We start from the raw sequence: 26,065 nt of genomic DNA, 5'->3' as shown, positions 1-26,065 counted from the left end.
CCCTCCCTAAATTCTCCTCATTGGCCCCCTACACTGATGTAATCCCTTCCTATTGGCTGTTCTGTGTTCATCCCCCTCACGCCCACACCCTTTATAACCCCCTGTCAGACCCCAGGCTGATCGACATCTGTCACTGTCCCGGTTTGGGAGAATAAAGGCTTTGCAGACCTCATACAGGTGTCCGCTCCCTATTCCTTTGCTTTGGGTCATCGTGGCTTTGCCGTGCCTTCGTCACCCACGCCGAGGCAATCACTGCCACCCAGCGCTCTGAGACAGGAGCTGGGGGCAGCCACACTCGTAGCTCCCTCCAGTCACCTGAAGGGGATAAGCTAGCCAGCGTAGACGATCCCCGTGACGGAGCAAGGGAAAGCTATAGCAGGTGCGGCAGTTCCTGCAGTGTGGGGGGTGTCACACAAGTTTGGTATCGCCCACTCTCCAACTGGCCAAGCTATTGTAGAACGTGCTCATGGTACTCTGAAGCGGGTTCTTCAAAAACAAAAACGGGGAATGCAGGGTGAGACCCCACACAGTGAGTTGGAGAAAGCATTGTACACCATCAATCATCTTACGGTGGAGCAGAATTCAAATATCCCTGTCATTTTAAATCATCATCTCTCGTTGCAGGCTTCAGACGAGGCACATCAGCCTCGAGCAAAAGTTCGAGTGCGGAATTTAGTCACCAAACAATGGGAAGGTCCCTATGACCTTATCGCTTCGGGGCACGGGTATGCTTGTGTGTCCACAGATACTGGGGTGCGCTGTGTACCTTCGAAGTGTGTTCGTCCTGATCTGCAACCGCAGAGACAGAACCCGATCAACGGGCAACATGGAAACCGTGACCAAACTGAAAGGCATCCAATGGATGGATCGTCGAGTGATGACTCAGTTGAGGATGATGGCGGGTGATCACTCTGACGATTCCTCTGTGAATGGACATTGAACCTTATTTATTTTTTTTTCTTTCTTTTTCTTTTTAAACTAAAAAGGCTGAGATGTCACCCTGATTCTTAAGACTTCCTAAAGCCTTCTGAGTTTACATTCCTTTGGAGAACTTTCCCACACAATTTCTGTAAACAACATATTGTTTACATTCTTTTATGGGGGTGGAGAACACTTGATGTACTGGTGGTTTGTCCAATGTCTTTGGAGAGGTGGCCCATTCACTCTCCAATCCAATGTCACCCTTGGGAAGGTATAAAAGACAGAGTCAGATAATAAACGGCCTTTTTTTACCTTGCAAGCATTGGTGGTCCGCGTTGTGCTTTCACGTGTCCCACAGTGACAATGAACTATCTTTCAAGTATATTTACCACACAGTGAAGTCAATCTGAAGACAAATCTGAAATCCTTCCCAAATTGAAGCCATAGTTTTGCTGTGTTTATAAAACAAACAACAAAAACATTTTAAAATAAAATAATTAAATTCAATTTTTAATTTTTATACTAAAGTATACAAGCATTTAGTGAAATTATCTCTTTCTAAAATACTAGCAGAAGCCTTAATTAAGCAATTAAGCAGCATACTGAAAATAGAATAAAAGTGTTGATAAAGCTGAAATAGTGTTACCCTCTGTGATTATAAGCATGATCACAGTTTAATATGTAATAGTAATTTGATTTTATTTATGAGTTGCTATGTATTAAAAACAATCATTTTGAAATACTGATAATTTTAAGCATTTTTTCATTTAGATTTAGAAGTTCATAAAGACATAGAGCTTATACAGTACATTATCTGACAGGAAAATATACTTATATTCAGCTTTTACTCCTGAAAATCTTACACCATTCCACATTTTCAAAGTATTTTGTATTTTTTAAGCCCAAGATTCATTTCTTACCCATGGAGTGCATTTCATTTAGCATCTTTAATTAATTGTTTAGTATTAGCCTGTCCACTACTGATACTCTGAAACAGCTATTCTGGCTGTGAAACAGTCATCGTGGAATTTTCTGGCTCACCAGTCAGGTCACAAAAAACAGCCATATTACAATACAGAGCCTTGATGATAAAGCAGTACAAACCTTTACAATACAAACAAACATTTAGAGCCTGGTAGGTTGCCAGCTATCCACAATATGATTAAGGAGTCATGTGTCCACTTACAGCTCATCTGTACACACACAGTGCTCATCAGTAGAGGAAACAGAAAATCATCATGGTCTTTTAAGTGAGATTTTCTGACTGCAAGGGAGTAAATGAAAAATTAATTCAGAATATTTCTGTTTCTTTCTTCTTTCCTTTGAACAAAATTTGATGCACTTCTATATAATTTTGAATAAGAAAATATTCACTTTATAATGAACTGGAGAGGTATATTTAAAAATAAAATAGCAGTATGTGAGAAACTTGAAAATATTTTTCTCTTCTGCAATGACATGTAGAAAAGCAGCACTTCAGCTTTGATAGTGCACCTTTTAAAGATACTTTTGGAAATTCATATTACACAGTGGAATATCATTTATTACAAATGCCTTTTTATCAGATGGCACTATTTTTTCAGATTTCATGGCAGTAATTAGTGAGAATACTATAAAAAAACAGATAAAAAACAGATGAGCAAAACATCATAGTATGCAAAACATCAAGTAAAATAAGAAAAAAAATGAAGAATTGACAAAGAATGGAGAAAAAAAACCACTGATCAGTAAAGACAGAGCTAAGATTGCACAGGCAATAATATGAAAGGGTACAAAATTTAGACTGACATGCACATTAAAAATTAGATTTAAAAAATAGAAATAAAATATTTGTCAGCCATACAGAAAAAAAAAAAAAAAAAAAGAAGGGAGGGGAAGAGGAAGAAAAAGCTTGGCAGCTGTGGAGCAAAGATATGGAGAGACCCAAATCAATGTAACACAGAAAGACTGCCTAGCAGTAGTAACAAAATAAAATGAGATTTCTGCATCCAAGATGTCAGAGACTAAGGCTGTCATATGGAGGAGGTTCATCATTATGAGAGTTCTGAAAATGATAACAAATGAAATAATACATTGCCTAATTTGGCTTGATGTATGTGAGAACACTGGGTTTGGTTTGGGGTCTCGAGTGGTGGTAAAGTCTCTCTTCCAACCCATGGTCCCAAACAAAAACTCCGCAGTCTCTTGTTGTTCGGTCTCAAGACGATTTATTGCTAGTTATCTAAGAGATTATGTTCTCGGGCTGCAGCTGTTTGGTCAGCGGCCCAGGCAGAGATGCACACACTCCTGACACCCTGACTGTCCGGTGTCTTCTTCTTCTCTCTCCCCACCCAGGGCTGCTGCTATCTTTTATAAGATATATTACGTATAACATGTTTACAATTATTCCCCAATACCTACTACCTATATTACCAAGTGCTTTTCTACTCTAAACCAATCTGTGAGTGCCAACATCACCAAGAACATGGAGGTAAGGAAGAAGAAAGAGGAAGGACAGTATCAGCCCATTTTCCTCCATCTTAGAACTTCTGACCCCCATGTACAAAGTAAAAATCCCCCTGTACATGTGCTAAAGCCCCCCTGTACAATACTCAAAAAATTTCCCCTCTACTTTGTAGCTTCATTTACTATACTATCTAACCCTTTGTGACTGCTTGTTCCACCTTCGAAGTTGGTAATTCATTCCATGGCTCAAACTCTAAATCACAGCTGTTTCCAGCTGCCTGCCGGGGTCTAGAATGTCTCTGACCAAGGCCTGGAACCTCTAAAAATGTCTGAGAGACATTTTGAGTTCCCACAGATGTATACAAAAAGCTGGCATCAGTAGTAGAGAGCCATCATATAGAAATCCCTACAGTTACAGGGGATAGCTAAAGGATGCAGAAGAGGAGACTTGTTATGCTTACTTCAGTGGTGCAGAAAGGAAGCCATAGAGATTTCAGAGGAAAGATTAACTTTGAAAAGAAAAGGCAGAAAATCAAAATGCAAAAGGCAGACTATTACGTAGATTTACCAAATAGATCTTGTAAGACTATCCTGGCACTTTCACTTAAAAAAAATAACTGCTATTCTACACAAGAGGAAAGAAGCTTATCAGTCTGTTTAGATTACAGCAAAGTACAGCACCATATGAGAAATTATCAGTTATATGGGAGAAAATGTAGCTCTTGTACAAAAACTCTAATGCTGTTAGAAGAAACATATTAAAAAAAAAACAACAAAAAAAACCAAAAAAAACAAAGAACATAAAACAGACCATGTATTCAATCTAGATGTATTTTAATATAGCAGTTTCTTGATGGTTTGATCTTGCTTAATATTTTTCTTAGTCATCTCAATGTAAAAGCAGGGAGTGTGCCAATACAGTTTCTAGTCACACAAAATAGGGAGACATAAAAGGATCTGTATATCATTCAGTAAGCTAAGGATATTAAGAAATTATCTGAAATAATGGCAATAAGTGAATAAAAGGGATCAGATGAAGACACCTAACACTAAGAGGGAGAATATTATTTTAGGAACATAAAAAAGACATAACAATTAATTAGCCAGTAATAGCTGTCTGAAATTCATGTCAATCCCACCTCTCCCAAATCTATTCAGATCTGGGATACATGATTCCTAATTGACAAATATTAAAAACAAAAATTCTTTTGCGATCTCCTACAGTCAAGATGGCACATTCTCCTTGGATAATTTTTATTAGAGAAGTATATTTTTTTCCTACTGCCAAATTTCTGCTTAATATGTATACTTCTTCTTCCATCATTCAAGTCATAAGAAAAATGCTGACTACTATCTGACACAGACAGACAATCTGAAGTTCTTCTCTGTCATACCTGTGTGCAGAAAATATAGGTTTGGGCTGGGAATTATGCACAGGAGATATTCAGAAAAAAAGCACATGGAGAGTCTATCAGATGGGAAGAAAATAGGTGTAAAAAGAGATTTACACTGAAGCATACTTCATATTAAACAAAACAAAACAAAACAAAACAAAACAAAACAAAAAAAAAAAAAAAAAAAGAAGACGAATAAACCAGCCATGAATCTATGAAGATTAGTAAAAAAAGAATTTTTACCCATAAGAGGTATTTGCTGCAAATAGCAGCATCAAAGACCCAAAAAATCCTCTGTTTAAGTTGTTTTAAAGAACAATAATAATAGTAAGTTAAGGAACTTATATGAACATGTTACCTGAAATAACTGGAGTAAAACACAGTAACAGAAGGGGATGCTTCCAGACCTCTGATCCTGGAAAGGGGGTATTTGGCAACTCACAGAAAATATCTCTAGCATCTGGTCCGGGTTCAGCCAGGTGCAGCAGAGAAAATGGGACAACAGGACACCGCAACAGGATACCCAAAGCAAAAAGTGGTTTGACTACAAGGTTCTAGCAGATCTCTACATAACATGTGCAAATTGCAAATTTGAAAGACTTAAGTGATTCAGCTGACGTCCATGCTCTCTTACACAACAAAGCCCTTTGCATCTCTAGTTTTCAAGTTCTTCTCCAAAAGCTAGGTGAACTAGAGCAACTCAAGGAAAAAGGCACAAAAGGGTTTTTTAAAATGAGTAAAATAATAAAATTTTCCTAGTTTTGCTCTTGCACACAGCTTGAAAATTTCCCCTATTGTTTTTTAAGAAAGTTCCAGCTTGACACAGACACAGTGCACTGAAAGTTAAGCATAAGGGATATGAGCCAAAAAATCACACAAATAAAAGAGACCTTTCTATACCTTGTGTAGTCAGCTGGGAGGTATGTGCTGAGGAAGGATAATGACAGGTATCAGTGCCATCTTGCCTGTGATGCCAAAAGTGCAGGCCCTAGGACAAAAATCTTGCAGTATTAACAGATGGTAAAAGAAATGAAATGGCTGCAACACTGTTTTTGAGTAGGCACAGGAGATCCCAGATAACGTTGAATGTATTGCATCTAAAGTAAATAACAAGGAGTCCAAATGGGCATTTAGTTCCTTGAAAATTAGCAAGCCAGCAGGTATCAAACCAGGCACAGTGTAGATAAGTCTTTCTTGATCACATCTGACCCTGTGGGAATTTTTAAGCTCTGAATGCAAAACACTATACAGAAGTATTAAAGACTTTACTGCTGTTTCTTTGGGAAGATAAAATTCCAAAGAACACTGCCTAGCACTGATGTGGAGCTATGCATGCAGGAATCTGACCCATAAGCTTTTGATTTTTGGGGATGTTGCAAATTCATCCCTGGGCAATTTTATGTTAAGCACTCTTTCGTTGTGGCTGTGGAGGAAAATTAGTTGTTCAGTTATTCACAGTGGTAACACAATGCTCTTGTCAAGGTTCTCATCAGCTTGGCTGTAGCTCTCTAGATTAGCTCAGTGGTATTAGCTTAGTCTCCATCCTACCAGGGTCAGAATCTATCAACTTCAGATGCTTCCTGCTCAGTCTGTCACCTAAGAGCTGAAGGGTGCACATAAATAAAGTAAGGGCTTTACCTCTGACTTTCAGAGTGAAAAGCTCTCAGCTAATGCCATTTCTCAGTAGTGTTAAGAGGCTAAGAGTGCTCCACATCTTTTTGAGACAAGTGATGCTTTGTTGGCTAGCCCCTCTATTGGAGTAATCCTTTAGATTATTCAAGGCTTTAAAGTGATTAAGATCTATTTTTGTCATACAGAGAAACTTATTTGTAATCATATGGTCAGATTGTATATTCAGACATGGAATTTTCATTTCTTCTCATTGAGTTTCCATACAGAATCTTCTGTAGTCTAATCTGCATATCTTAAATAGTGTAATTATAAACCAATCCTTCATCCATCATGTTCAGATGCAAATACTGGCTCTTTCCTTAGTGCAGGAATTGGTTTGTGCAAGTGAATTGCAGTTTAACTGAAGGTACTATGTCCTTTTTATTTTATTGAAATTAATGTAATTATTACCTGGCTAATTATCTTGTTGAATGACTTGTTCTGTGATTCATTAACTGGGAAATTTCCTTCTGGATATAGAAGAATGTCTGAAAATCCACCTTTTTGTATCACAAAATACTGATTAGGAACAAATCATGTTACCCAGTGAGGTAGTAATGATTTCTTTTAGAAATGTCTTTTATAAGAAAATTCTAGAGTCAGGAGAAATTAATCTATTGTAAGGACTGTGAATTACTTCTCACTCTTGGAAAAGGCAGTTAGTTTTATAGTAGGCGCAAAAGACAAATACAAAGGAAGCCTTCAGAGCTGGTATCTGGTGCTGTCCCCTTTCCATAAACCTTTCTTTTGCTGTCTTGCACAGTCCTGTTTTACAGCCTCTAATGGTGCTACATATTCAAGCAAGGAAGCAGTGGGGGAAGAATATTTTCACAATTACCCAACACATTCCCAAACACAGATATAAAGTCTATTCCCAGCATGAAATTACACAAATAAGTCAATAAACTTTAAATCATCTTGTGCAGAAGTAACGTAAGTCCAGAGCATCCTCATTGCAGTAAAGAAGCAGAATTGCAGTGGCTGTTTTATAAAGGTTGTAGCTAATTGAGGAGATATATAGAAACACACAGAGTTACTTTTGTTTTCCAAAGTTTCTTTTGCCATTCCTATTATGTTTTGCTATAAATGAAATAGTTGTTGCTGCAAAGTCTCAGTATAAATAAACATGGAGGCAAACCTGATAAATGCTCAACAATCTGTGCAGAGCTAAAGGAAACCTTACATTTTTCTCTGCCTGTAAACAAAATAATTTTCATGTAAGAACATTTTTTATTTCTTTGTAATCAAGCATTCTGACTTTATAACCTTAAAGACTCCTGTACACTGAACAGCTCCCATCAATTCTGAGTTTATTACTAATCCTAACATGAATATCCAAGAAATAGATTGTATTTCTAACATGAATGCTTAGGTCCCAAAATACCACTAAATGATATAAAGCTTCCTGGAATCCAATCTTTTTTTCCCATTTGAACTTATGTCTTCTAGGCCTTGCTAAACTTCCCAAGAAGCTGGATTTAGAGTTCAAAGACATTATCTACAATCTATTGTTCCAAGAAACTTTAGAAAGTGTGACACATTTCAGGTAGAAAAAAAAATTACATTCACAGGATGACACGTGCACAAAGTATTAATAAAATAAACAATTCTGAGAAGGTAATCCTATGAATGTCTCTATCATTGAAATCACCAGTTAGGAAGCTGGCAGAACAGGTTGTTTCTTTACTGGAACAGTGTAGGAACAACCAGAGACTATGACAAAAATCCTGAAGCCCAGCCTATGGCTTAATGGTCTGAGATGTATAGTCTTGATCTCATGAGGTAACATGAGGTAACCACTGATGTTCCCTCCCTCGCACAGCCCCCTGAATATCAGGCTAGCTCAGAAGTCCGAGGCTGTGAGGGGAGGAATATCAGGAGATGGCAAAGATTTCCAAAAGAGGCTCTTACTCCAATATATGTTGGTTCAGCTCTCTTTATTCTGTGATGTCCATGTGGAGACCGGGGCAAAAGAGGACGAACAGGAAATGTCAGGGGTCTATATAGACTTTGGGCAGGATGGGCTTCCCTGGATCTCTGCCAACCCAGTTGGGGCAGGAAGGAGGGGTTCAGGTTTATCTTGATCAGAGTCACAGGGTCCCGGGGAAGGGGAAATAGAGTGCCCATGAGCTCACTGTAACACCTCCCCCTTTGTTGCTTCGCTTTGGACCGCCACTTGTTGCTTTCGGGGGTCACTTGCTGCTGTCCCCTGTCCCTCCCCGGCCCCCCGGGACCCTCCGGCTAGCTGTCCCCTCTCGGGGCCGGGGTTTTCCGCGGTCCCGCTGCCCTGGGCTCACCAGGCAGCGTGTGGGTTAGCACGGTCCGAGCGGCAGCGTTGCCTCGGTCGCCGCTAGGAGTCGAGATAAAGAGACCAAGAGAAACCAATGGTATGCTGTCCAGAGAGATTGTATTGCCTGAACGGTAGCAGGGACCAAAGGCCCCAGGCTATTGCCCAGATACAGTTTTATACAGCAAAATTAAGAGATAAGGTCTAAACAATGAGGATACTGTTCAGCTAAGGCACATCAGAACCACCCCAGGGGCCAGGTCCAATGGGAACTGCTCAGGGGTGGGGAGAAAGGGGTTTACAGAGGAATGCTGAAGCGGGACTTTCCCGAAACAGTGGAGCATACATAAATGTATCTTTTCCCTCAGTTTCTCATTCCCAAAGCTTTTCTAAAACAATGGGGAATACATGAATGTATCCTTTTCCTCAGTTTACCATTCCCAAGGCCTTTCTAAAACCTTCCTCCACGCTACCATGCCAGCATGATAGCTACACCCCTTATTTGTTAAACAAGGTTACAGGAATTCACTGGACTAGATTCAACCCTGAGTATGAGTTTCCCACCACCTACAGTTGGTGGCGTAGTCAGGCCTCTTCAGGTTAGCCAGCTCTATGTGGTTGACTTCTGAGGCAGAAGTTATGAGACCCTTGATAGCCTTGAAAATCAAGTGACGCCGGATCCCAAACGCCAAGGTTACAAGGAACAAAATAACAAGGAGTAACAAAACTGATCTAACAACAGATGTCCACCACTCCATGAATCCCCAGCCCTTAAACAGTTCTGTAAACCAATCTTTAGATTCTTGCTTCACTTGTCCAATCAGGCTGTTCATGCTTCGAAGGGCAGCATGGATGTTTGGCGCCTTTGAAGTCAGGTCCATGCAACAAAGTCCTTCAAATTCCTTGCATTAATGTTCATGCAGTAACAAAAGGAAATCTATTGCAGCACAATTTTGCAGCGTCACCTGTCTGGTAATTTCCTCGTCTTCTAGGAGGGAGCTGATGGCAGCAGATGTTAAGTTTGCCTGTTTGACTACCTAGCACTCTAGGTGGCCCAATTCACCTAGAGCTTAGGCTGCTGCAATCCATGGAAGAAACAGGGACACAGCAACTCTTTTTGACTTGGCCCAATGAAAAATTTCTGAGTTGCAATTTGGGTCCAGATTGTCTGCACTCCTCTTTTGAATTTTGTTTGCCAATTTGTTTTTGTGCGTCTATTCACCAATCAGAATTTGGTTGGGTGTCAATACGGACAGCCTCCCGATTGCACATGGCCCTCCTAAAAGCCAAGACAGAATTCCTGCCCATGTTCTATCCCCGCAAATTAAAAACAATCCCTTAGGGAGACCTCTGGGACTGGAGTGAGATGGGTTGTCTGCCCAGATATGGCTCATGTTCTGACACCACCTCCTTGCAGTGAACTCCCCACAGTGTTGTTTTATAACGTGGTATTCATCAGTGTTAGAAGGTTTTGGAAGCACAGCAAAGTGTACACAGTAAGCTGCAGAAGAGGAACCCAATAGCTCAAACTCTTGGGGTTCCTGAGCTATTCTGGGCAAACCCCGCAACCACTCCTCTAAGGATTTCAGGATCACCCCAACTTACTTCTGATCCTTGTGTGGTCGAGGGGTGTATGACTCTGGGATTTCGTTGGACCTATGTTTGTTCAGGCCTGCTGGAAATTCTCCAGCCTGCCATGGAATTCCTACCAGACAGGTGGACATAGGGTCTTTTGCTGCTGCAGTGGACAAGCAAATGTTTTCCTGCTCTAGTGTCTGTGTCAGGGTCACCCAGACATTTTGACATGACTGAGGGACCATCCATGCAGCTGCTTGATTGTTTAGCATTAGCAGGATGACAACTTGGATGAAGTTCATCACAGGGTTGAGTGGGAGGTAGGTTTTCTCTAAAAGGGAAAAGCAAACATTTTAAGAACATATTAAAGTTTCTGTTTCTGCCGGAAGGAATTCACGTTTGGGAACATTCTTCTTCTTCCATCTGGCGACGTCTTCTCTTTGAAGCATCAGCTACTTGCTTCCTGTCCCCTTTTGTCTGACCTGGATTCTTGGGGACAAAAGGTTTCACCCACTTCTGGGGAATCCACCAAGGGCCTGAGGGAGTAGCTACACATGCATAGCCAGGTTACAAATTCATAGGGATCCTTGGTTTCCCAGGTTTCTGGGAAGAGACCAGGGGATGCTGAGACAATTTGAACTGCTTGCCACTGTTAAAGTGACGTACAACAGGTGGACTCATGTTTTCAAATGAGCAGTTCAGAAAATTGATGATAAACATGGCTTTACAGAGCCTCTCTCGTAGAGACATCCACAGAGCTGATCTGTTTTGTTTTTTCAATACCCATTTGAGCATTTGGTGTGCATGCTCAACTACAGCTTGACCTGTGGGGGAGTGGGCAATGCCAGTTTTACGTTCCACTCCCCACTGTTGAAGAAATTCCAGAAACTCCTTGGATATATATGCTGGGCCATTGTCTGTTTTTATAGTTTTTGGAACCCCCAATACTGAAAATGCTTGCACTAGGTGTTGTTTGACATGTGCAGCCCTTTGTCCTATACGAGCAGAGGCATACACTGCACCTGAGAATGCGTCCACGCTTAAATGAACGCATTCAAGGTGGCCAAAACTCTGAATGTGTGTGATGTCTGTCTGCTATACCTCACAGCTGCTAAGGCCTCTGGGGTTTACCCCCATGCCCAACAATGGCACAGCCTGGAGCTGGCAATTAGGACAGTTGGTCACAATGGCTCGAGCCTGACTCCGTGTTATCTGGAACTGTCGAATCAAACCTGGCACATTCTGATGGTAGTGCTGGTGACTCAGCTTTGCCTGTTGGAAGACATCAGGGAGACGTGCTTTTTTGACTGGTCCAGCAAGGGAATTTGCTTTGCAATTCCCTTCTGCAATCTCACCTGGCAAATCAGTGTGTGACCTTACATGCATCACAAAGAATGGATGCTCTCGGTGAGATATTAAATAAATCAACCTTGAGAGCAACCTGAAGAGATGTTCATTTTCTATTTCTTTGAGCACAGCCTGCTCCACCCTGGACACTACTCCTGCTACATAGGCAGAATCTGTCACCAAGTTGATTGGCTCAGAAAACTTCTCAAAAGCTCTCACCACTGCAGCCAGTTCAGCCACCTGGGGGGATCCCTCCACAAGCTCAACATCAGCTTCCCAGTGCTGAGTCTGTGGATTTCTCCAAGTCATCATCAACTTGTGGGAAGCCCCAGAGGCATCCATGAACACTGTGAGAGCCTTGAGTGCCCTCTGGCTCCTTTTCTCTTGAGGAATAAGGTGGAATTCCTCATTGAACAACTTGTAAGATGGGGCATGGACTGATATTTGTCCCCTGTAGCTGTCCAGAGATAACTGGAGACTGGCATTGCTCTGGAGCAAATACTTGAACATCCCTTTGGTCAATCTCTCAGGAGAGTTCCTTCCTTCTCAGAAAGCCTGACTGGAAGGTGGATACATGCAAAGTCACACCCTGCTCATTCACACAACCCAATCTGGCCTTCTGAATCAGCTTTGCTGTCAGCTCTTGATGGTTTTGGATCTTTGGAGGGATAGTAAAACCCATTCTATGATTAAGAGTGGATCTTTCTGCTCCTCAATCTATTGGAAAATCAACCCATGCAGGTGTGGCAGCTTTCCTACAACAATGAACTGGAAAGGCACATTTGGGTCACACCAATGTGCCTGCCTTTCTGACAAGGCCTTCTGTACCTTTTTGATTGCTGTCTTTGCCTCTGGGGTCAGCTCCCTGGGGGAGGCTAGTTCCCTCTCCCCCTTCAATAAATTGAAGAGAGGTTCTAGGTCCTCATTTGTGAGGCCTAGGCAGGACCTTACCCAACTCAAAGACTCACACGGTGAGTGGAGGTCTGCTAGTGTTCTGGGGTTGCAATTGATCTCCAATTTCTGTGGGACAATGGTCCTTGCAGAGATTTCCAGGCCCGGGTATCTCCAAGGTGGCATTCTTTGAACTTTGTTTTTCTGCAATTGAAATCCAACAGCGGTTAAAACTTCAACCACTAGGTCAAGTGTGTATTGGAGTACAGAGTCATTGGGAGCACACACAAGCACATCATCAATGTAGTGAAGGATGATGGCATCTTTTCTCTCTGTACGTACTGGAGACAGTAGTGCTGCTACATACTGTTGGCATATAAAAGGACTGGATTTTAGACCTCGGGGCAAAACTTTCCAGTGATAGCGTTTCATTGGGGCTTCCCAATTGATGGTGGGAACCGAGAATGCAAACCTTGGGGCATCTTCAGAGTGCAATGGAATTTGGAAGAAACAGTCCTTTATATCTAATACAGCTAATTTCCAATCTAGGGAGAGCATGGCTGGACTAGGCATGACTAGTTGGAGAGGTCCTATGTCCTCTACAATTTTGTTTATTTCTCTGAGATCGTGGAGCAATCTCCACTTGTCTTTCCCAGGCTTCTTTATTACAAAGACTGGGAAATTCCAAGGGCTGTCTGTCTCTTTCAGGTGTCCTTGAGCTACCTGCTCCTTCACAAGTTTCTCAAGCACTTCGAGTTTCTCACTACTCAAAGGCCACTGTGCTACCCACTTTGGGGTGTTATCTAACCACTTTAGCTTGTGAGCAGGGCGCCCCACAGTGGCTACTTCCAAAAATCCTGCGGTGTCTTAGGAATGATTAGCGGGACTCCCCACTGGGACATGGTGTCTCTCCCCCACAGAGGAGCCTTACAGTCTGCCACAAATGGGCGAACACTTGCCAATTTCCCATCAGGTCCCTCAATTTGCACAACATTTTTTGAAATTTTTGCCAATGTGGTTCCTCCTATACCCTGAAGTTTGCCTGCCACAGGTTGCAATTTCCAGTGCGGTGGCCACATGGGTTTAGGTATTACCGTGATGTCTGCACCTGTGTCCAGAACCCCTTCTACCTGAAGGTGCCCTGACCCATGTGCTAGGTTGCATGCCATCGAGGGTCTATCCTCTCCTACTACCTCTGCCCAGTAGACTTCTGGTGATTTTCCTTCTACTGTTATTTCTACTGGGATGGGAATGGCTTGTGCCAGAATTTGCCCCTTTTCTAGATAAAACGGAGGGTGTACGCATCGTGCCAACAGCATAACACTGGATATTTTTCCCTTAGTGGTCATGGGAACTATTTCAATCTCTGGAGGTGTGTATGCTGCATCTCCAATAAAAAAATACTCACTGTCTAGTTCCATATCGTATGCCTGCCAGTCTTGTGGGCTGTGTGACAGGTCCACTATAATAACTTTCCAATCAGTGGATCTGAAATTAAATCCTTTGGCAGTCACTAGGTGAAGTCGGCCTAGTGGCTGCCAAACCTTGTTAGTTGTACATTTTACATTTTTATTTTTCTCTCTCCCCCACCATGAGTCCCACCCTCCCCCTTATTTGTTAAGAGAGAGGCATTTTCCCATGTGGGTCCCACTATATTTATGTCTTTGCCCGTAGTCATTTTAGCAGAAACACGCTGGGAAATTAGGTTTTTTGTTTGTTGATCTGTCTCTGGTTCTAGTCTAGGACAGTTTCTGGCAAAGTGTCCTGGTTTCTTGCAACGCAGGCAGATGATGTGCTGCAGCTGTTGTAATGACATGGGTTGCCTCCTTGGATTTGGTGCATCAGTGGCAACAGGCTGTAGCTCTGCAGGTGTTGTATGGCTGTCAGGGTTATCAAGCAGGACTGCTCTCCTGGCACAGGCATCAATCATTTGCGCAAGACTAGGTGCTGGGTCGAGAGGAAGACTGAGGATAATTCTGCGACAAGTCTCGTTTGCATTCCTCTGAGCCATTTCTTTAATCAGCTCTGTTTGTACGTTAGTGCCTTGCACCTGTCTTTCCACCTGGGTTCTCAAACGATCAACAAACTGTAAAAAACTCTCAGAAGGAAGCTGTTTAATGTTAATATAGCTGCCCTTAGCCTCAGTTATTGGTAGCTGGTACAATGCTTTTTCTGCAGCATTACAGATTTTTTTCCAAAACCAACCTAGATAACAGTCTGGATTGTTTTTCTGGGCATTGTATGTCTCCTGTACTGCATAAATGATGTATTGCAATAGGATTGCCATCACCGTCTGTGGCCTCACTGGGTGTCTGTTGTATTTCTTGTAAAACTACTGTCAAAGCTGACTTCCACTTACTTTCCCATATCTCATATTCAGAAGGTGTTAGTAAACATTTAAATAAATCAGTGATATCTTTGGGTACCATTTCATTTGAATTAAACGTTGCCCTTATCATCCCTTTAAAAAGCTCACTGGACCTCCCAAACTCTCTCTGTATTTTACAGATTTCTGTTTTGTCGCTATATGGGAGTGGTTGGTATGTTCTGGTACCGTTTCTCCTTCCTAAACAACCACTGCTATAGATGATATAGAGTCATCGGCAGAGGCTGGGTTCTGTCCCCCCACCACTCCCTGAGGTCCAGTGAGAGGCAATCCGCCCCCCTTTTCTCGGGGTGCCGATGTCACAGTAGAAATCCCGGCCCCGCCCATGCTGTGAGCTGCTGGGCTGCTGTGCCCTGCCCCCGCCTCTCTGTGATCAGCGCTGGGGCTGGGAGCTGTGCAGGGGCCGGCCCCGCCCCCGTTCCCATTCCCGAGGCAAGGCAGGGGCTGGCCCTGATAAGGAGGGTGTGGGGGGGCTGTGGGAGAGCGGAAGGAACTGGAGGAGAGGCGGGTGGGTGGGGGCAGGAAAGAATTGTGAGACAGAGGGGGAGGGGGAGTGGGTCGGAGCACATGGCCGCTGCCATGATTCTGCCGCGTGTATTTCAGAGGCATTGCAGGGTGCTGTGGAGAGAATTCCTCGGTTTCAGAGAAATCCGGACTATATTTCTCAGAAGAACCAGGTGTTAGAGGAGGATACAGGGTGGGTGAAGGGCTATCAAGGCTGGGGTTCTGAGGAGGTGGATAGGTGGGGGAAAAGGGATTATTCAGACTGTGATCCTGTGTCTGTATGCTCTTTTCTGCTTCTAAAATTTTTTTTCAGGCTTGTAAAAATATCAGAATAAATCGAGAAGCTTTATGTTCACCATTTTTTACTTTTAAAGTTATTATCTGTCCAATTTTGTCCCAAAAAGAAAGCGAATTCAGTTCTTGCACAATAAAATTTGGTATTTCTGCTAGTAGCCAGCGTACAAAATGCTTTAGGAGCTTATCTGAAAACGATACATGGTTTAAAATATTGATAAGGTGTTTTAGTGTGCTCTTTTGTTCCATTGATACTTTTGCACTGAAGCGATACGCGGAATAAATAAATAGACTCCACAACTTAATGTAGTTATGAAGTGGGTATGTATGCCAGCGCCCGACACAAAGTGAGATAGCTCTCCAAAATCTTGTGCCCCGAGCTGGAGTTTGCCCCACAGTTTTATTCACAAAGGTGTTCCATATGCAATACATTATACAACTTTACTATGCATATTCAACCCCTGGCCCCGCCTGTCTTCGCCTCTCATGCTAAATAGGTCCACGCCCTTCTGGGCATGCGTGGTTTTTTGTGGTGGTCTTTACAGGGTCGCCGGTGGTCTTTTGAGGCTGAAACCATAGCCTTCTTCTGCATTGAACTTTTGAACTCTTCTCCTCTGCGTATGCGCTTTTGGCTTTCTGCTCTGTTATCTGGATAAGCCCATCATTCTTGACAGAGGGGCTTCCTTATCTGAGTTTGTCTTTTTGCAAGAAGCTTTAAAGAATTTTTTTTTTTTTTCTATGTCTTCTGCGCCATGGCAGAGGTTTCTTAAAATTCAACACATGATTCTACAAACATGATACATTCATTTTGATACATTCAATTTGTTAGCTCAAGTGTTCTCTGGAAAATCTCTTATTTCAGCACCCATTATTTTAATTGTATCGCTGGTCTCTTCTCCACCAGGCTTTGTAACACAGTATGAATTTTTTGAATTCCCGCCGCCACGGGATTCAAGTGAGGGCCGGGCGCGGGGGGAATGGGCACTGCAGGAGCGGCTCCTGCCCTAACTGTGGGACAGGGGGTTTCTCCGACCGCTGTGCCACAGCTGCTGTCTCCCTCTCATCACTGCAGCCCCTGGGGAACATGGGTCTCAGCTGCCACTTCCACGCTGGCGTGCAGAGGGTTCCTGACTTACCCCTGCATGCAGGTCCCACAGTCATAATGGTAATAACCCTCCCAACCAGGCGTGATCCCGGGGTGTCGCGATTGGAGGACCTACCAAGCCTGTGAACTGTGGGGTTCGTCTGTGAACTCGTCTGGGGTCCCTCTCCAGCCGGCCCACCTGCGGTACGGAGGTGGGGTCCCCAACCTTTCCCTGTCACTCAAAGCCTTTAAAGGCAGCTAGAGTAATAGGGCAGTTGACTGTCCCAAAAAGCTACCGAGATCCTATGAAATAGTACCTCCAGCTTCTTCGTGGGCTTATGGCAGCACGCGTTGGGTGCCAACTGATGTTCCCCCACTCACACAGTCCCTCGAATATCAGGCTAGCCCGGAGGTCCAAGGCTGTGAGGGGAGGAATATCAGGATGGCAAAGATTTCCAAAAGAGGCTCTTACTCCAATATATGTTGGTTCAGCTCTCTTTATTCTGTGATGTCCATATGGAGAGTGGGGCAAAAGAGGATGAACAGGAAATGTCAGGGGTCTATATAGACTTTGGACAGGGTGGGCTTCCCTGGATCTCTGCCAACCCAGTTGGGGCAGGAAGGAGGGGTCCAGGTTTATCTTGATCAGAGTCACAGGGTCACGGGGAAGGGGAAATAGAGTGCGCATGAGCTCACTGTAACAAACCAGCTTGTTTTTATTTTTTGTCTGTGCAGAACTAAATTGAAAAGCTATTGTTGGCAGGTCAATAAGGAATCAATAATTCAATTAGAATTCAATCAATATTTTTTCAAGGTGGTCATTGAGCAAGTGCCAGTGATTATTCTTTATTCAACATCTGGCATTTATGTCCACTTGTAAATCAAGCAGAAGTCCACAAGTGTTGCTGTCATGCTGGCATGGTAGCATGGAGGAAGGTTTTAGAAAGGCCTTGGGAATGGTAAACTGAGGTAAAATATACATTTATGTATGCTCCACTGTTTCGGGAAAGTCCCGCTTCAGCATTCCTCTGTAAACCCCCTTCTCCCCACCCCTGAGCAGTTCCCATTGGACCTGGCCCCTGGGGTGGTTCTGATGTGCCTTAGCTGAACACTGTCTCTATTGTTTAAGACCTTATCTCTTAATTTTGCTGTATAAAACTGTATCTGGGCAATAGCCTGGGGCCTTTGGTCACTGCAATGCTTCAGGCAATACAATCTATCTGGACAAGCATACCATTGGTCTCTCTTGGTCTCTTTATCTCGAATCCTAGCGGCGACTGAGGCAGCGCCGCTGCTCGGACCGTGCTAACCCACACGCTGCCTGGTGAGCCCAGGGCAGTGGGACCGCGGAAAACCCCGGCCCCGAGAGGGGACAGCTAGCCGGAGGGTCCCGGGGGGCCGGGGAGGGGCGGGGGACAGCGGCGAGAAACCCCCGAGAGCAAAGTGGCGGTCAAAAGAGAAGCAACACACAAGATTAGTAACAAATATCAAAACCTTTCTTTTTCCAAGCCTTGACTCAAAGGATTACTTGACTATTCAACACAGGCCCAGCCATGTTCATGATTGTTTACTATTTTACCATTAACCAGATTATCTCATTCAAGAAAATATCTCTGTGTAGCTGTGAGGCACCAAACTAAACAGGGCAACAATTATAAATGGGATCTCCAAGAGCTGCACACAGAATATTGACCAAGTTATGTTTGAACACACACCAACCAAGTTAAATAAAATAATCTGGAGAAGAGATATTCACAACTATAATTCAACTGGAAGGACACAGTCTTCCTTTGAAAGCATGTTGTTGACATTAATAAAGTTTTGAATATCTTCATCTGTCCAGTTTAGCAGATCAAAAAAAGCAATGATTCAAGGGGATGAGATGCCATAGGTCCACACAAAGTTTTGTGGTTAAGGCATGTGACTAGAACTCAAAATCCCTGAAGTTTCTCCAGCCATAGACTGACTTTGAGACTGATGTAAAAGACCTGGTCTCAAAGCCTGAGATTTTCCCCAATTGAATGGTTTTTCTCCATTCAGCAGATGTATTGTGCATCTTACCTTCAACAATACTGTCACATCCCAATATCCAAAAATCATGACCTATTTTTAACTCTTCCACCTACCAAGTGATGAGAACTGGGGGAGCTTTATTCTTTACCAATGTGTTTTGAATGTGAACTGTCATATTTACCAGGTCTTCTCTGGAACAGGGAGAATTAAGTTATATTTTTCAATGGCAGCTTTTTCGTGCATTCCTGGGGATCTGAAAAAAATGCAGCAAGCTTCTTACAAATTCATATATCCCCAAAACCTCCCAAGCAATGAGTAACTTGCTATTACCAAGTAGCAAGCTGTGTTGGTACGCTCAACCAACACAGTTTGTGTTGGTACACAATATCTAATGCATTAGTCCTGCCAGGAAAGCAGTTGGACCCTAATTTCTCTCTTGGTCTACACTGCTTCTTAACCATTGACATCCTAAAAGTAGAAAGAGTCTCCCTTGGAAGCACAGGCAGATTACATCTCTGAAGCTTCCATTGTTCCATTTAGCACACATCTATAAAATCTGATTTTCCACACAAATGCTCAATGTATTACTACGTAGAAAATTTGATTTTATTAGGAAATACCTCAAGAGTGTACTAGCCACAGATTCAAGGTAAATTTCCAAGTTAATATTCTTATTTGAGGATAGACTCTACTTCATTAAAAGAAAGATTGTATTACTACTCATTTGAGAATATTACCAGGAGCACTAAACTTTGTGATATTTAACAAAGCACTTACACTATTTATATTAAAATAACTGAGAGATTAATCCTTCACATATGGAAACCTCCCACAACTTCAAAATCAACATTCTGGCTTTACTTAGCTTCATATTAAAAGTAAAAACATTGCAAGGAAAAGGCAGTTAGAGTCTCTCCAAAATGTCACTGCAGACATTAAGGCTGTTACCATGAACAAGTAAACTATATCAGACAGAATGTTCACTGCCAAATATTTGCATCTATCTTTACAAACACTACACAGCTATTTCAGAAGCTATTTCCTTGATATTCATTTTAGTCAATTTGTGCCTCTGGATCTTTCTAGAAATCAGGCATATTTGACATATTCCCAAATCTAATAGTATGTGGGTTTTGCTTAGAATATGTTTAAGATCGTTATAGAAGGAAAAAAAATCATCTCCATTCCTGGACTTCCTTCTTTCCCTTTATACTTTTCATGGTGTTTGAAAAAAAAAGGTTTCATTCACAGACCACAATAAAAACTCAAGTAATTTTAAACCAGCTAATTTATCCCATTTGCAATCTCTTTCTTGCTTTAATTTTGTCCTGCAGGTGCTCAATTCATTATTCCATGATCATTTGCATTTGTATGAGCAGAATATTTTCTTTTACATCTTGTGATCTTTCTTGCAGGCTTCTGGTCTTCTTTCATCTCCTGTCATTCTCTTATCCAAAGTGCTTATCTCAGCTGTAACTGACTTCAACCTTTCCTTTCGTCCAAAAAGAGCACTGAACTCTGTAATTTATCACTTCCCTATTGTAACTGCAAGAACGGTTCTAAGCAGAATAAGCCTTATCTCACTGATAGCTACTTTGTCACCTTGTGCCTGCAAAGCATTCCGAAATGGAATTTGGTACGTTAGCTGCAGATGGCATCAAGGGGGTTCTGAAAAACCACATTTTCTGGTTTAGTTACCATTATTCCTTGGTACTAAAATGCCCAAACAACTATGCAGTGACTGCACAACAATTTTTAAATATGGTAACATCTTCTGTTTTAGGTTTCAAATGTTCTTGGGCAGATTTTTATGGGTTTGGAGCTAATCTAAAAGCCACCTTCTCTGATGAACATGTCTTGCCCCATTAAGCTTCAGTATTAACACTATTCCCCCTTCACAACCATTGTTTCTCCTATATGTGGCTGTGGGAAAGTTAGTCTTCTCACTAACACCATCAGTTTGTGGCTTCTAAGTAGCTATTTTACTGTAATCCATGTCTAATCACAGTATACCCAAGAAGCTTAGTGCTGTGTTGTAGCAGACTACAAATTAGCTTGCTTTTCCATTAAAATACTCTTAGTTTATTCTTTTCTCTGTGGTTATAAAATTGACTGGCTGAACACTTGGGCACTTGTGTGTTTTGTTTGTCTAAATGATTGATATTTAAATGGCTTAATTGCATTCATTCCACCTTTTTATGCTTGAGAAAATGTTTATTGCATTTTTTTTAAAGATGCAAAGACAGCAAATTCATTTGGAACTTGGGAAGAATTTTATTAATATGTGCCAGGGTGGTTTGAATTTCAGATTGGATATTATTTCTTGAATATCAATTGTAACAACATAAGGTTTTAAAATCTTCATAGCCCTGTGAAAGTGCCAAAAGTCCAGCTAGATTAGCTAGAGAATTCTGTAGCTAGTCTTGAGGCTATGAGGGTAAACTCTGTACTGCTGCTGAAGAAGTACAGAGGCACAAGCAGGAAATAAGGATTATATTATTTAAAGGAATAACCAAAAATAAGAAGAGGAGGGAGAGAGAGAGGGACTTAGTGCTCTTCAGAAAACTATTAACAGCCTATAGGCAATGTTAAAATCAAACTGGTTTTCTCTAGTGACTCAACAAGATGCAGGCATTTAAAAATCCTCTTTCTCCATGTCTACAAAGAGCAACTGGAGGGACTTGGACTTGATAACTATAGGCAGAAAAATACCAATCAAGCTGGTATATTTGAATACTACTCCTGATGAATTTAACCCTCATGTTGGTTAGTGAACTACCGTGAAGAGATCCTAACTTTATACAAACATGAATGATTTGTAAGAAATGGCTGAAAAATCTGAAAATAATATTTCTGTTCCGTGCAGCAATTAAGAATTGGGCAGGGCCTGTTTAATATTTATGATATATAGCTCCTTATAAGGTATTTCCTAGTATTTTTAATTTTTATTTTTCCTTTCCAAGTGAATACTCAGAACATTGTTAACAGGAAAATAATTATTAATAATAGCATTTTCATTTGAGCCTCACAATTCTTCACAGTATAGGTCCTAGAAATGTTTATGTTCACTTCTATATATCTCTTGCAAAATGCTCATCAGGTTTGTTCTTACATAGAAAAAAACCCAGTTCTAAATTAGATTTAGCTTCGGATTCAAAACATGGGCATGTAAAGAGTCAGTAGATACCTTTTCAGACTAAAACTATCAGAATTACACACCTATGGAATATTGCAAACCTATGATTGCAGATGTTTAGTATCATAGATGCTAAATATCACAGAATTACACTATCAGGTTGAAAGGGACTACATCTGATCATCAGGTCCCACCTCCCTGTTCTAGCAGGGTCATTCTAGAGCACATGGCATGGAATTGTGTCCTGACAGTTCTTGAGTATCTCCAGTGAGGGAGACTCTACAACCTCCCTGAACAAACTGTGCCACAGTGTGGTCAGCTGCACAGGAAAAAAGTTCTTCCTAACAAGTTCTTCCTAAATCTTTACTAAAATAGCTTTCTTTGTTCTCTTCTGTGATAGCAAGAATACTGACAATACAAATAAATAAATCCAGAGAGTGGTTTACAGCTGTTGAAGATCTGCCTAAGTTTACTTAAAATAACAATTTTATTCTGCAAATAAGAATCAGACTGAAGTTCTTCTACTGCACTTAATATTTCAGAAAGGTCTGTCCTTCCTCTAGGCTGTGTGATCCATTTGTTTATGTGGTGACCAAACAAACATCTAGTTACTGCTATTATGTTGAGGTTAACGCCCTCTTCTGTTTTACTTCTTTGTTCTTCACTGCAACATCTTTAGTAATTTCGTTTCAGCACGAACTTATTAATGATTTTCACCTGTACAAATAAAATGGGAGGAGAGTAGTATTGACTCTACTTGGTACTTAAAATATTTCAAAATTAGTAGTATGAAATGGAGGAAGAAAGACAATTTTTTCAGCTTAGCATGCAGACCTTGCCTGTTCAAGCTGCATGTCACAGCAAATCATAGAGGTAAAGGGAAAAAAACTAAAGGAAAAGGCAAAATTGCAATTAGTGGTAATGACAGAGGCAAACTGCATGCAGTTGAGGAAATTGATTTCAGGAAAGCTGAAGAACAGTTTACAGATAAAACAATTTCTTTGCACTTTACAATCAGTTACATTCCTGCCTTGTAATCTAAGTCAGTGTCATCCTTGACAGCTAAGACCAAAATTATGAAGAAACATTGAATTCTTGTACTACCTTGCCTTTACACATCATGCAGGGGTCCCACCTCATCTTAGTGTGTGCATGTTTTCTCCAGCTGCACTGAAACTGGACTCGAACACTTTATATTCTTTACAAGACAAATATATAAGTTCAATATTATGTACTCCACCATAATTCACTAAGGACTAGTCATTGTACAAACCAAACCCAGAAAGTTACTTTGATAAATACCCTTCCCTTCATTTCACACATAATTGCATTTTAAGGTTACCAGAATTTCAAATGTACTTTGTGGAATTTAGAACCTGAAAAATACTATTATAGTTCATTCATGTTAAAGAAATTGCACAGATTGTCTACTACATAGAGAATCTATTTTTATCAAAGCTGTTTATGAAGTCTCTGACACCCTTTTTTCTGCTTTCTGCTTCTGTCTGGTGTCTCTGGCTCTGATTTTTTCATCTGCTGTGTGTACCTTTCTCACTCTATTTTGCCTGGCCCATACACATTTGAAATACATATTGAGTTTTTAGTAGCCATTTCACATTTATTCATTTTGATATTAGATTAATAGTCTCCTTCACTATTAACATTTTTAATTTTCCCTTTTCCCTATCTTTTGTTTTGCTTTCTTTCTCAAAAGTCCCTGATGTGTATATGTATAAGACAGAAAAGTTTTATTCTCAGTTGTTATATTAGCCCCAAATTGCCTAAAATACATATTTGCAAGCTATTGTTCTTAAAATACAGTATACAATGCAATGTTTGGGAAGTGCAACAATACAGGGGCCAAAGAAAGGTGGTGATGCAGAACAGAACTAATATGTAGGGCAATTAAAATCAAGATAGGGGTTTTTTTGCAGATGATATGCCTGCAGTCCAAGACAGTGTTTGGCTTCTAAATTCCTGGATACAGAGTATGTTCCCCCAGTCTAAAGGCTTCTGGATTATCACTTCACCAAGTGAACTGTGATGCAGCAGAAGTGAAGTGATCCATGTCTCACTCACCTTGCAATCAGCCACCCTCTCTCTGTAGAGGTGAGCCTCAGCAATGCTAATATCAGTGACCCAAAGACCAGGCACTTTGGAGGGACAAGAAAGCCCATGCCATGCTGTGCACCTTCTAATCCTGGAAAACCTGCATAAATATTAAATCAAAAGATCCAGGTGAAATTCTCTTAATTCAAAAACGGTGCCTTAAAATATGAACCATTATTAGGTCTAACACATTATTTGCTCTAACACTGAATGGAAGGCAATAAATAATTATATTCTGAAAGAAAGAAATTTGACCAAAAATAACTTTTTATCAGACTATAACAAGTAATCATATGTAGTCAACAGTGAGTCAGGCAGAGAGATTGAGGCAGAAGCATTTTCATGGCAGTACCTTCCAGTTCAATTGCAAGCTGCTGCTGTGCTGTCACTATTTGCTTCTGGTCTTCCTCCAGCTGGTCTGGTCCCTGGACAGCATGGCATCTCTCCACCTGAGTCCCTGGGGACAGGCACATTTCCCAACAAAAAACACAGGCTTCAGAGTTCTGTTCCTAAGATATAAGGAAAAGGCACACAGAAATATATTCATGCCTAACAAGACACAAAAGTGAGGATAGTCAGCTCTTGCTGAAGTCAACCATCCCGCATCCCAAATGCCTTTTATATCTAGTACGAATCAACATTCCTCCATTCCAGTTTGCACCAGAAAGCAGAGCTATTACTCTCTAGCTTCCTTTGCAAGCAATGGGTAAAAGTAAGGTTTTATATCAATTTTTATGGGAGCGTGTTTAAGGATTTCAGAAGCCTGCAGAAAGTTCTTCAGCAGTTTGTACCTGTATTTAGCTTATCATTTAAATAAAGATCCTGTACATATTGTTCTGTTCTTTTTCTTTTCTTTTTTTATGTGAAGCCAGATACCTTCAAGACTGTATTAGTAGAAGCTAATGAACTGAGTTCATTATTTCTTCTTTCCATTTTTCTTTAAATGGAAGACAAATTTCAGTGACAAATAATAGACTGAGTTAGTTATTGTTTTGCAGTCAGGCCTGGTTTGCCTGGCATGCTTGCCTTTCAGCTGCTTCCAATAGCATGAAAAACTGTCAATATTAAGCAGCATTGTTGCACAAACAGAAACCCTTCACTTGCTTCATGTACCAGACATTTACATATGGCTAAAGAATTAATGCACAAGCAAATGGACTGATACAAGCACTGCAGTAGCTTTAGCTGATTTTGCAGCTCTCTTTGTTTTGTATATCAGATTAGGAATTCGATCCAAGCACTGACACATGAACAGAGAAGTCGGGCTCACATTCCCAAATCCACTCCTGCACATTGTCCAGGAGCAATCATGGGTATCTATCCAGTGCACTATCTCACTACACAAACAGAGCAGTTACCTGGGCTTGTTTCAGACTGGAAGTAATGCAGACCTTTCAGCTTATGTCTCCTGAGATAATAAGCCACATTATGAGAAAAAGCTCATTAGCCAAAGTGCAACCACCTTACAGAGCTGCCATTGCTCTGAGGCATAAACTATTTCTAAAGCTACGACAAAACAGAAGGGGTGATAGCCCACAGACCTGCTCAATTATCAAAATATAACACAGCTGGCATGCAACCTCTATATTTTCCTCCTTTATTAGCATTATGATTGTAGAGCTGAGGTTAAAGATTTTCTACACTTAAAGACATCTAAAATCTGATTGGATAAAGCCAGGAGAAAACTTCTGTATCTGTGATGGTAATCTGGTCTTGAGTCAGCAGCTTTTACCTTCTGAGATCCCTCTCAACCTAAGTTTTTTTTTTATGATACTATGATTCCTGCCACTTAACCCCACTCCTTTATCACAGCAATTTCCAAATTCTTCTTACAAGGAAAATGCAACAGGGCCTGTGTTCTAAATCATATCAGATACGTCATCTAGCTTAAAAAGTCCCCCAAGGATGTGGACCATCCCTGAAAAACAGCTAGGTTAGTATATATTTACAATGATCCAGGAGGCAGAGGAGGGGTGAAGAAGCAGGAATATATATAATAGGAATATAG

At 41.2% G+C, this 26,065-nt stretch overlaps 1 pseudogene; it reads right to left on the bottom strand.

The window, feature by feature from the left end:
* Positions 1 to 873: 873 nt before the first annotated feature.
* LOC146767960 (uncharacterized) lies at positions 874 to 15,724 on the bottom strand (annotated as a pseudogene).
* Between the last annotated feature and the right edge of the window lie 10,341 nt (positions 15,725 to 26,065).

Source organism: Lonchura striata, chromosome 3 (assembly GCF_050655825.1).
Source record: "Lonchura striata isolate lonStrDom1 chromosome 3, ASM5065582v1, whole genome shotgun sequence".
Taxonomy (NCBI): domain Eukaryota; kingdom Metazoa; phylum Chordata; class Aves; order Passeriformes; family Estrildidae; genus Lonchura; species Lonchura striata.
The sequence above is the reverse complement of the archived record's forward strand: the minus strand, read 5'-3'. Positions and strand labels throughout refer to the sequence as shown.